The following is a 13,403-nucleotide window of genomic DNA, read 5'->3' as shown; positions in this document are numbered from 1 at the left end:
CTAATTTACTGATAATATCATTTCCTCTTCATTCTCTTGGTATCTTTTGTTAAAAAAAAAAGGACGTAAGCTCAGGTGCCAGCCCATTTCTGGAGCACTATATGGCAGCAGTTTTGCAAGAATGTTAGCCATTTGCAAGAGTACTAGAGGGCAGCACTTTATCCTGCCCTCTAGTGCTACAGACGCCTACCTAGGTATCTCTTCAAAACAGAAAATCATGGGAACAGAGCAATATAATAGATAATTGATAATAGACATAAAATGGAAACGTTTTTAAAATGGTATATTCTGTCTGAATCACAAAAGAAAATGTTTGGTTTTCCTTTAATGCATTACTTATTCCTCTAATTTCAGTATAAAGAGGTCAAGTAATTTACTTTGCTTGCTGTAGTTTTTCAAATAAATATATAAAATTTAAAGATCACAATTATTTCTTTATGATAAGTTGGCATGACTTTGCTACACTACTTTGCTTCATTTATAAAAACTGTTATTGGTTGCAATATCCCAGCTTATATCTAGTTAAAGGGACACTGAACCCACATTTTTTCGTTCGTGATTCAGATAGAGCAGGCAATTTTAAGCAACTTTCTAATTTACTCCTATTATCAAATTTTCTTCGTTCTCTTGCTATCTTTATTTGAAAAATAAGGCATCTAAGCTTTTTGTTTGGTTCAGTACTCTGGACAGCACTTTTGTTATTGGTGGATGGATTTATTGGTGAATGAATTTATCCACCAATGAGCAAGAATAACCCAGGTTGTTCACCAAAAATGGGCCGGCATCTAAACTTAAATACTTGCATTTCAAATAAAGATACCAAGAGAATTAAGAAAATTTGATAATAGGAGTAGATTAGAAAGTTGCTTAAAATTTCATGCTCTATCTGAATCACAAAAGAAAAAATTTGGGTTCAGTGTCCCTTTAATGTTAAATATGACTAACTATTTTAAAACACAAATACTGTAATAATGTGTATGAGCCAATTTGTCATTGAATCCAGGAAGGGCTTAAAGAATGCCTTCTCAATACATGTAATGTGAACTACAGAAATTCTGGGTAAAAAGCATGTTAAAGGGACAGTACATTTAAATTGAAACTTTCATGATTCTTTCAGATAGAGCATGCAATTTTAAACAACTTCCCAATTTATGTCTATTATCCAATTTGTTTTGCAGAGATTTTACGTTAGCGCATTCACCAGAAAAAATCCTATATAAGCCACTCTAAAATACTTATCTCCTTCCTCGATAAGTGATTTTTTTACAAATGTAGTGTGCAAAGTAAGAGGGCCCTAACAAAAAGCTATAGGATCATCTATAAGAACATTGAAATGAATTCAAACGCCTATATATTTTCCTCAATATGTCTGCAGTTAATCAAATGAATATATCTACTTTAAAAGAATGTATTCACTTAGTATTCTGTATCCACTGTTGGATGTAGCAATAACTTTTCATAAATGTTGGTTGTTACAGTCAACTCACATATAAGCCTAGATTTAATGGATATGTATCCAAATTAAACTCCAATATATAGTGTGGGGATATTACTTTCTTTAGATTTTAGTGCCTACAATCAATGAATCTCAATCTTAAAGTGATGTTTAATTAATTTCAAATGTGTTTAATAACAAACTTATATAAAATATATCAACATATATCAACAAAAAATCTCATATAAAAATATAGTATTAATCACAAAGTCGAAATGGTCCTAGAACATAATTTAAATGTTTGCTTATTGGCCGTTATTAACAGGCTCGAACACAAGCTAAAAAATCGACTTAAAAACACACTCTACTGCAGTAAATTTAAAAAAGTGATTAAAAAGACCATTCTTCAAATGCCAAGTTCATCTGTATAATGTGTGCCACTATAACACCTTATATTTGCCAAATGCCATTTGGGAAGTTGAATGTGACGGGTCGGTCTTACCATACCTTCTTCTTATGTATAGGTTACATACTCCTTAGTTACTGAATGGGCAGATCGATTTCTTTTACGCAAGATCCTGCTCTCGCATACCTTACTCTGTTGGAAAGTGTCACTTTTCGTTGATCTTTGTATGGGAGTCCTGCTAGATTTTGTCTTTCCCCGTTTACAGACCCGCCAAAACGGTTGTTTCTTTCACCTAGTGTGACATCACCATACGTCACAATGTTCTATTGTTTGAAGCTTTACTTTTGAAGTTACACTTGCTCAAGTGATTTGTGAATATTAACACACCCTAACGACTGTCTGTCCTTTGCAATTCTGCACTTAAGTACAATTGTACGCAGACTTACTGCAACCTAGGTTTGTTACAGACACGGATCCTCTGGGTATAAATGATCGGGTTCTCTTTGGCTCACAGCTTCTACGCGTTTCACCTTCTAATCCGGGCTTTATCAAGATGCTGTGTGAGCCTCATTTCCCTTCCTATAAGTGTCCTCCTTTGTTTTGATTGGTCTAAAGTCTCCCATACATTTAAAGTGACAGTGTTGTTATTTGCCATATATCAATAAAAAACCTTAATGTTGTGGAAAGTCCATCAAGTCCCCTTATTAACTGAACCATACTAAATTGTTCTGGTATTTCACATGAATATAAAGTGATATTGGCTGTGGCGATAATTCTAACCTGTTGCTATTTACCATATAGTGGCAGAGTCTTTGGTGTTGTGGCATATTTAATAAAAGGTAGCCAAAGCTTAGGTGTTGTGGCTTCTAAATTAATCACATTGGTAATTTATAAAAAAAACATTTACTTCCGTTAAAAAAGACTTTTGATTAATGTACACTTGTTAAATTCTGCATTGTTTGTACTTTTGTTAATCAACATAAAAAGCATATTACATATACAGCTCATATTGGCATTTTAAGTCTATAATATAATATTAGACTCAATTCCTAGACCTTTACGCATTAATAGGAAATCTAACATAGAGAATGTTTAAGGTAAAATTGATGTTTATTCAGCGTTATTTGTACTTTTTGTTACATCAACATGGAAAGCATATTACTTATTAACCTGTTTGGAGTCTAAAGAAGGAACTCCTTTACTACATCTTACATTTATGTAAATTCTTAAAGTATATATAGCTCATTTTGGCATTTTAAGTCTAGATTATAATATTAGACTCATTACTAGACCTTTATGCATTATGGGAAATCCAACATAAGTAATATTTAAGGTAAAATTGATGTTCATGCTACACCATGTAGTGTATGTCTTATATAGTCATTTAATACCAATAGGGACCTTCTGTTGTCATTATATTCATATGACTAAACCTTATATGATAATTGTGTAGTATATATTTAAACTCATTATAGCGATGTTGATATGTATATATTTTAAAATAGTTAAAGATGGATTATCAAAAAGATCATAGAGTACTGGAAATAGCTTACTGTGCTCCTTTATTTATATATTTTATGTTTTAGACAAAAAATTGAGTTATGTCTAATTCAGAGTTTAAACCTTTTGGACATAGGGTATTAAAGTTATAGATAAATTCCACCTCCTTCTTCAATAATTTTGTTTCATAATTCTCTCCCCTCCAATCCATTCCTACTATACTTATACCCCAATATTTAAGATCTTTAATCCACCTGTCCAATCATAAATTAGCCCAATTGAATTGCCTTCTTTGCAAGCATTATATTTTCTTTAATCAGATGTTGAGAGTCCATGAGTCATCACGTGTGGGAATATTCCCCTCCGACCACTAGGAGGAGGGAAAAGACACCCCAACACACTAGAGCTTTAAATCCATCCCACTTCATATGTTCAATAATCATTATCTTTTGCCTCCTTGATTAGTTGTCAGGTGGAAGAGAAGTGCAAGATATACTCAATATTTGAAATAGGACCCTGTAACTGATCAGAGGCCAAGTTCCTCCTCTCAGGAACCTGTCGTTCAGTGGGGTAGACAAGGAGTTATCAGCCAGGCAATGAATTATCTCAATGAAGAAATGTTCCAGGCCTTGCAGGTAAAATGTGGAATTGTCCACCAATCCCCTGGTCTACAGTGAGCTGCTTTGTAGCTCCACATCATTCCCCAGATGAAATGATGACTTGCCCACCAATCCCCTGGGTGATAAATGCTTTTACTAACTTATATCATTGGCATCATACTTGTACTGCCTAAGATGGGCTCATCTACTGGAAGAAAGTTGCTGTAGCTGTAACACATTCCCATTTACCCTTTAAATTTTGATTCCTTTCACCTGTATGATGACATCACTAGCCTTTAAGTAGTATCCAAACTATTAAGACAATGCTTGGTTATTGAACCTGGAAGCTCCAAAAGTAAAGTGGAAGTTTCTCTACTTCTATAAAATAGAAACTTGCTTTCATCTTTATCTACATTGACTCCAATCTTAGGATAAACATACAAACCTTCACCTGTATATAATTCCAGCTTAAACAGCAGATTGTTCCTGCTGTCTACATTCAGCTCACAAATTGCTCCGGACATCTACTGTATGAGACAATGCACAAACTGTCCTTCTCACCTTTTGGAACAGTGAATCTGGGTTAAGACTTAAAATGCTCATTCTGATTACTACAGTGAGTTCACAAGCTTTTCAGAAACGTCCTCACCATAAACAGCCAGATTCCTCTCTGGAACTTTCCCAATGTTCAGCGGATAAACTTTTGGTGACAAGCCTCACTGGTTCAGTTGCAGCATACTCGCTGCTACAGTGGATTACCACCTAACCGAGGATACCTACACCAATGCCATTAGCACTTACTACTACAGCGCTCAAGCCTCTGGCCTCAAGCCCCTCTTCTTACATGCAGTGAATCTGTCTACTCTCTAGACACCAAACACCTTAGCAAGAAATGTACCTACAACACTGAGGTTCTCATTTCAGCCTTAAAAGGATCAAGTTAACAAACATATAACTTGATGGCAGCATACTGATTGGGGTAATTGCTTTTTTAATTCATTATTAATGGTTTACTCATATGCTCAATGTGAGGCCTGGCCAGATTTTTTTTTTTCTGACGTATCATTATATGCCATAACGTTATACTATTGAATCTAAAATCAGTCCTTCCACATTTTACCGAACATTTAATAGGGCGTTCCTGTAAAATATTATTTAAATTCCTTCCAAGTTAGATGCATTTCTAAATAAGACTGTTACAAAGCAGTTAATCATTTATTTATTTTCTGCACTTGAAACATTTGTAATCTCTTCATATGAGACTTTATTACAATATTGTTACCAGTAAAAAGGAATATCTTATTAGCCCTATTTCTGTAGTTGTAATTCTGACACTATCCACTAGTGGGAACTAGAGGGACATGTATAAGATTATAAAAAGTCTGACAGTAGCTGAGTTAAGCACAGTGGATGGAGGTGATGAGAGGTGAGTACCTGCACCTTTATAGCCCACCGGCTATTAGTATGAAAATGTTCACATGCTTCACATAGTCTGGTGACATATATTTATACACAAACCTTATTCTAGCAATTTATAGCACTTTTGAACACTTTTTAAAAAACGTAAGGATTATATTCATTCTGCTATTAGTAAGGTTTTAGCTTGTATTTTTCCAGCCGTTAAGCACAGATATTTGCAAGGATTTAAAGTGTCCTCTTTGGCCTTTAGCTCATCAGGTACTTCCCTTATGAGTGGCCAATCTAAGTTATCGATTAATGATAGGGGTGTCTGACTCTGAAGACTCTTTTTCTGAAGATAGTCTCTCTGAGTCTCACGACCCTGCTACTGTGAAAGAGGATGTGTCCTTAATTTCAGGCTGGAGCATATTTATGCCTTATTGTGGGAAGCAACCTGTTAAGAGAGTTGATACATTTTTAAGGCAGCTCCTAATAAGCCTTCCTCTTTTCCCATGCCTGATTCAGTTTCCAAATATAAATCTACAGTAAGTTTTCTTTCCCTTCTGTTGATACAATGATTTTTAAAACTGTTCTTAAGGTAGATGCAGCTATTTTTTACTTTTGCCAGGTGTAACTTTATTCCTTTAGAAGATACTTCCTCTTTTAAGGATCCTTTAGATAGAAAACTTAAAGTTTAGACCTGTAGTCAGTGTATTCCAAGAAGAAAAAAAATTGTTCACCCGGGGAACTCTGTTAAAATCAAAATTTCTTTATTTACATTCACGATACATTAAAATTTCTTTCTTTGCAACAGCACAAGTAAAAAGGATTCTCCATGCATCCATTTGTCATACACACATGTTAATCCACTGAAGTAGCGTCAAGGGGTCAGCTGACACGTTTCGGCCAATAACCGTAGTCAAAGCTGTTTGACCCTTTCACACACCTCTGTGTTATAAAACAAGTAGTAACACACCATTGGTTACAAAAAACATGACGCTACTGGTTTCAATTGGTTACATTTTCCAATCTATTCAGCCAATGCTCTTTTATATTTATATTAACACTTTGCGTTTAGTTTCATATTGCCGCTGCTAACATTGTTAACATTATTTACTCACATTAACTGTATTCTACGGATGCTTTATTATCTGCCCAGATAGAAACCATATTATACTGTTGGTGTTAGTCAATCATTTATTCTCACCATTCCTAAGCGGTTTATCTCCTACTCTCCATTAACCGTTATATTCATAGTACAGCATCATGTATTGAATAAGAACGTGACAGACACTTTGTGATTATACCTCGTATTTATAGTGTTCTGTAAACTATCGTGGCTTAGTTGAGTAATTTGGTCTAAAACACCATAGGCTATTCTTACTAGTTTATTTTACAATTTACATTTATTGAGTATTAAATTTATACTCCATATTCCAGATATGTGGCATGGTTAGTCCTTCTATCATGAAATTGAGTTTTAATTTCCCTAAATTTTAACTCTCAAACTTACTTATTATTTAGTATTTGATATTTGATGATATTCTTTACATCTATTGGTTGCTAGCTTACACACCATATTACATATATGTGGCATGGTTAGTTCTTATATCACACAGACAACTTTGTTTGGTTCCTTTTTCCAAACTTGCTTATTATTTGATAATATCATCTATTCCTCAAAAGATTTACTTTCTAACGGCTAGATTTAGAGTTTTGTCGGTAACGACCCGCGTATCTAACGCTGGCTTTTTTCTGGCCGCATCTTTAAAATAACTCTGGTATTGAGAGTCCATAGAATGGCTGCGTTAGGCTCCAAAAAAGGAGCGTAGAGCATATTTAACGCAACTTCAACTCTCGATACCAGAGTTGCTTACGGACGCGGCCAGCCTCAAAAACGTGCTCGTGCACGATTCCCCCATAGGAAACAATGGGGCTGTTTGAGCTGAAAAAAAACCTAACACCTGCAAAAAAGCCGCGTTCAGCTCCTAACGCAGCCCCATTGCTTCCTATGGGGAAACACTTCCTACGTCTGCACCTAACACTCTAACATGTACCCCGAGTCTAAACACCCCTAACCTTACACTTATTAACCCCTATTCTGCTGCCCCTGCTATCGCTGACCCCTGTATATTATTTTTAACCCCTAATCTGCCGCTCCGTAAACCGCCGCTACTTACATTATCCCTATGTACCCCTAATCTGCTGCCCCTAACACCGCCGACCCCTATATTATATTTATTAACCCCTAATCTGCCCCCCACAACGTCGCCTCCACCTGCCTACACTTATTAACCCCTAATCTGCCGAGCAGACTGCACCGCTATTATTATAAAGTTATTAATCCCTAATCCGCCTCACTAACCCTATAATAAATAGTATTAACCCCTAATCTGCCCTCCCTAACATCGCCGACACCTAACTTCAATTATTAACCCCTAATCTGCCGACTGGAGCTCACCGCTATTCTAATAAATGTATTAACCCCTAAAGCTAAGTCTAACCCTAACACTAACACCCCCCTAAATTAAATATAATTTTAATCTAACGAAATGAATTAACTCTTCTTAAATAAATTATTCCTATTTAAAGCTAAATACTTACCTGTAAAATAAATCCTAATATCGCTACAATATAAATTATAATGATATTATAGCTATTTTAGGATTAATATTTATTTTACAGGTAACTTTGTATTTATTTTAACCAGGTACAATAGCTATTAAATAGTTAAGTACTATTTAATAGCTAAAATAGTTAAAATAATTACAAATTTACCTGTAAAATAAATCCTAACCTAAGTTACAATTAAACCTAACACTACACTATCAATAAATAAATTAAATACAATTCCTACAAATAAATACAATGAAATAAACTAACTAAAGTACAAAAAATAAAAAAGAACTAAGTTACAAAAAATAAAAAAAATATTTACAAACATTAGAAAAATATTACAACAATTTTAAACTAATTACACCTACTCTAAGCCCCCAAATAAAATAACAAAGCCCCCCAAAATAAAAAAATGCCCTACCCTATTCTAAATTACTAAAGTTCAAAGCTCTTTTACCTTACCAGCCCTGAACAGGGCCCTTTGCGGGCATGCCCCAAGAAGTTCAGCTCTTTTGCCTGTAAAAAAACACGTACAATACCCCCCCCCCAACATTACAACCCACCACCCACATACCCCTAATCTAACCCAAACCCCTTAAATAAACCTAACACTAAGCCCCTGAAGATCTTCCTACCTTATCTTCACTATACCAGGTTCACCGATCGATCCAGAAGAGCTCCTCCGATGTCCTGATCCAAGCCCAAGCGGGGGGCTGAAGAGGTCCATGATCCGGCTGAAGTCACCATCCAAGTGGGAGCTGAAGAGGTCCATGATCCGGCTGAAGTCTTCATCCAAGCGGGAGCTGAAGAGGTCCATGATCCGGATGAAGTCTTCTATCAACGGCATCTTCAATCTTCTTTCTTCGGGAGCCATCATCTTCCATCCGACGCGGAACATCCTCTTCTCCCGACGCCTATTCGCCGAATGACGGTTCCTTTAAATGACGTCATCCAAGATGGCGTCCCTCGAATTCCGATTGGCTGATAGGATTCTATCAGCCAATCGGAATTAAGGTAGGAATATTCTGATTGGCTGATGGAATCAGCCAATCAGAATCAAGTTCAATCCGATTGGCTGATTGGATCAGCCAATCGGATTGAACTTGATTCTGATTGGCTGATTGGATCAGCCAATCGGATTGAACTTGATTCTGATTGGCTGATTCCATCAGCCAATCAGAATATTCCTACCTTAATTCCGATTGGCTGATAGAATCCTATCAGCCAATCGGAATTTGAGGGACGCCATCTTGGATGACGTCATTTAAAGGAACCGTCATTCGGCGAATAGGCGTCGGGAGAAGAGGATGTTCCGCGTTGGATGGAAGATGATGGCTCCCGAAGAAAGAAGATTGAAGATGCCGTTGATAGAAGACTTCATCCGGATCATGGACCTCTTCAGCTCCCGCTTGGATGAAGACTTCAGCCGGATCATGGACCTCTTCAGCTCCCGCTTGGATGATGACTTCAGCCGGATCATGGACCTCTTCAGCCCCCCGCTTGGGCTTGGATCAGGACATCGGAGGAGCTCTTCTGGATCGATGGTGAACCTGGTATGGTGAAGATAAGGTAGGAAGATCTTCAGGGGCTTAGTGTTAGGTTTATTTAAGGGGGGTTTGGGTTAGATTAGGGGTATGTGGGTGGTGGGTTGTAATGTTGGGGGGGGGTATTGTATGTGTTTTTTTACAGACAAAAGAGCTGAACTTCTTGGGGCATGCCCCGCAAAGGGCCCTGTTCAGGGCTGGTAAGGTAAAAGAGCTTTGAACTTTAGTAATTTAGAATAGGGTAGGGCATTTTTTTTATTTTGGGGGGCTTTGTTATTTTATTAGGGGGCTTAGAGTAGGTGTAATTAGTTTAAAATTGTTGTAATATATTTCTAATGTTTGTAAATATTTTTTTATTTTTTGTAACTTAGTTCTTTTTTATTTTTTGTACTTTAGTTAGTTTATTTCATTGTATTTATTTGTAGGAATTGTATTTAATTTATTTATTGATAGTGTAGTGTTAGGTTTAATTGTAGATAATTATAGGTATTTTATTTAATTTATTCATTGATAGTGTAGTGTTAGGTTTAATTGTAACTTAGGTTAGGATTTATTTTACAGGTAAATTTGTAATTATTTTAACTATTTTAGCTATTAAATAGTTCTTAGCTATTTAATAGCTATTGTACCTGGTTAAAATAAATACAAAGTTACCTGTAAAATAAATATTAATCCTAAAATAGCTATAATATCATTATAATTTATATTGTAGCTATATTAGGATTTATTTTACAGGTAAGTATTTAGCTTTAAATAGGAATAATTTATTTAAGAAGATTTAATTCATTTCGTTAGATTAAAATTATATTTAATTTAGGGGGGTGTTAGTGTTAGGGTTAGACTTAGCTTTAGGGGTTAATACATTTATTAGAATAGCGGTGAGCTCCAGTCGGCAGATTAGGGGTTAATAATTGAAGTTAGATGTCGGCAATGTTAGGGAGGGCAGATTAGGGGTTAATACTATTTATTATAGGGTTATTGAGGCGGGAGTGAGGCGGATTAGGGGTTAATAACTTTATTATAGTAGCGGCGCGGTCCGCTCGGCAGATTAGGGGTTAATAAGTGTAGGCAGGTGGAGGCAACGTTGAGGGGGCAGATTAGGGGTTAATAAATATAATATAGGGGTCGGCGGTGTTAGGGGCAGCAGATTAGGGGTACATAAGTATAACATAGGTGGCGGTCGGCAGATTAGGGGTTAATTATTGTAGGTAGCTGGCGGCGACGTTGTGGGGGGCAGGTTAGGGGTTAATAAATATAATATAGGGGTCGGCGGTGTTAGGAGCAGCAGATTAGGGGTACATAAATATAACGTAGGTGGCGGTCGGCAGATTAGGGGTTAAAAAAATTTAATCGAGTGGCGGCGATGTGGGGGGGGGCTCGGTTTAGGGGTACATAGGTAGTTTATGGGTGTTAGTGTACTTTAGAGCACAGTAGTTAAGAGCTTTATGAACCGGCGTTAGCCCAGAAAGCTCTTAACTACTGACTTTTTTCTGCGGCTGGAGTTTTGTCATTAGAATTCTAACGCTCACTTCAGCCACAACTCTAAATACCGGAGTTAGAAAGATCCCATTGAAAAGATAGGATACGCAATTGACGTAAGGGGATCTGCGGTATGGAAAAGTTGCGGCTGAAAAGTGAGCGTTAGACCCTTTTTTGAATGACTCCAAATACCGGCGGTAGCCTAAAACCAGCGTTCGGAGCCTCTAACGCTGGTTTTCACGGCTACCGCCAAACTCCAAATCTAGGCCTTATTTTCTAAGGAACCTTGCTAACATTTAATCTTAAATTCTTAGAAGTTTAATGATGGATGTATGACAGATGAACCTTTCAAATACTTAATAGTTTACTGCCAGAAGTTGATAACATCTGACTCAAGATTTAAGCCTTTAGGAAATCTTGTCTGCAATTTGATCATCCAAAACACTTCTTGTTTAGCTAAAATGTAGTTTATATCTCCTCCCCTATTGGGTACCCTCACTTTTTCTATGATGGTCCATCTTAGTGAATTTGGACTTTTTGCGTGTTTCCTTGAGAAATGTTAAATTAATGGTGTTGTCATTGTGCCAGTTTTTATGTTTGTGATGTGTTCACGTATTCGACTTCTCACCTCTCGTGTTGTTAACCCTGTGTATTGTACATTACATATTTGGCATGTTAGTAGGTATTTGCAATTTGTTGCCCTACAATTCAAACATTCTCGTTTAGGTTTAGTTTGAAGCAGACTTTCCCTTTCAATTTCTCCTACCATTTCATTTACATTTGTCACCATTAATGCACTGTAACCTCTCCCTTTTAATCTTTTCTCTAGATCCTTAGCTTGTTTTCTGTACTCTTTTTTTTTTTTGGTACAGTTCCGTCTTAACCTTACAAACTGACCCTTGATAATTGCCTTAAAAATGCCCTTAGGATGGCAACTTTTCGCATGGAGTACTGTATTTCCAGAAATTTGTTTTCTGAAAATAGTACTCATGACTCCTTCCCTCTCTGATCCTGTGACTTTTATATCTAGGTACTCAATACTCTTCCTCCCATAATGGTTGGTAAAGCTGATGCCTACATTATTATTATTCAATTTGTTTACAAATATCTTTGCAGAGTCCATGTCTCCATCCCAGATTATTATCAGGTCATCTATGAACCTTCTATAGAATTTTATTTGACCCTGTTGGCACCCACCATCTCCAAAGATGTGGAACAGCTCCCACCAACCCATAAAGAGGTTGGCGTAAGAGGGGGCAAACTTGGCCCCCATAGCTGTTCCACACCTCTAGAGGTAGTAGGCGCCTTCAAACAGAAAATAATTGTGTGTCAAAAGGAACTTGGTTGTGTCTAGTATAAGTTGTATACAAACACTATTATTTTCACCTGAACTCTTCAGAAAAAAACTCAATGGCCTCTAGGCCCTTATTGTGTTGTATGGACGTGTATAGTGCTTTTACGTCTATAGTAAGCCATCCAAACTGTTCCTTCCATTCAAAATCTGTCAGCTGATTCAAAAGATCCTTTGTGTCTCTCAAATAGCTATATAGGGTAAACACAATCGGTTGTAGAATTGAGTCGAGCCATTGTGATAATCTCTTTGTTATGGACCCTATTCCACTCACTATCGGTCTTCCTGTTATTTCCACAAGGGATTTATGCACCTTGGGCAGGAAATTAAAAATTGGGACAATAGTATGTTCTACCATTAAATATTGTGCTGTTTCTTGATTGAATAAGCCCAATTCCCTACCATCATCTATTAGATGTCTTAATTCCCTAGAAAACCTGTTTGTTGGATTGTTAGAGAGTTTAATATACTGGGAGGTGTCATTTAGTTGTCTGAATGCTTCTTCTACAAACCATTCTCTATCCATGACTACAATGGACCCTCCTTTATCCGCATTTCTGATAGTAATGTCCCTATTATTACTAAGCTCCTGGAGCGCTTTTCTTTCCTTGAATGTTAAATTCTTCTTATTGTTTGTATTAACCCTGTTATAGAGCTCAGTTAGTTCTTTCTCAATTCTTCTCTGGAAAGTTACCAAAATAGGGCCTCTGTCTTGTATGGGATAACATTTTGATTTATTTTTGAAACTTGGTAAGGAAATATTCTGTTCATGTGAGTCTTGTATATCTGGTGTGTTCTCTGAGAGAAGGGTCTCTAAGGCGACCACATAACAGGTTTCCGTAAAAGACAGTGCAGTATTTTGATGTTCATTTAAGGTTTGGGCACCTCTCTCATCTAACACACCATCCTCACTATTGGCAAAGTGTTTTCTTAAGGTAAGATTTCTAATTAGGCCATTTACATCAATCAATGTTTGAAATAGATTAAATGATGTAGACGGTGAAAAGCCTAGACCCAAAGACAATACTTTATTTTGTTCAAATGTCAAAATGTGTTTAGAAAGATTTAATACACT

Source organism: Bombina bombina, chromosome 10, assembly GCF_027579735.1.
Source record: "Bombina bombina isolate aBomBom1 chromosome 10, aBomBom1.pri, whole genome shotgun sequence".
Classification (NCBI taxonomy): domain Eukaryota; kingdom Metazoa; phylum Chordata; class Amphibia; order Anura; family Bombinatoridae; genus Bombina; species Bombina bombina.
This window is presented reverse-complemented; position numbering follows the sequence as displayed.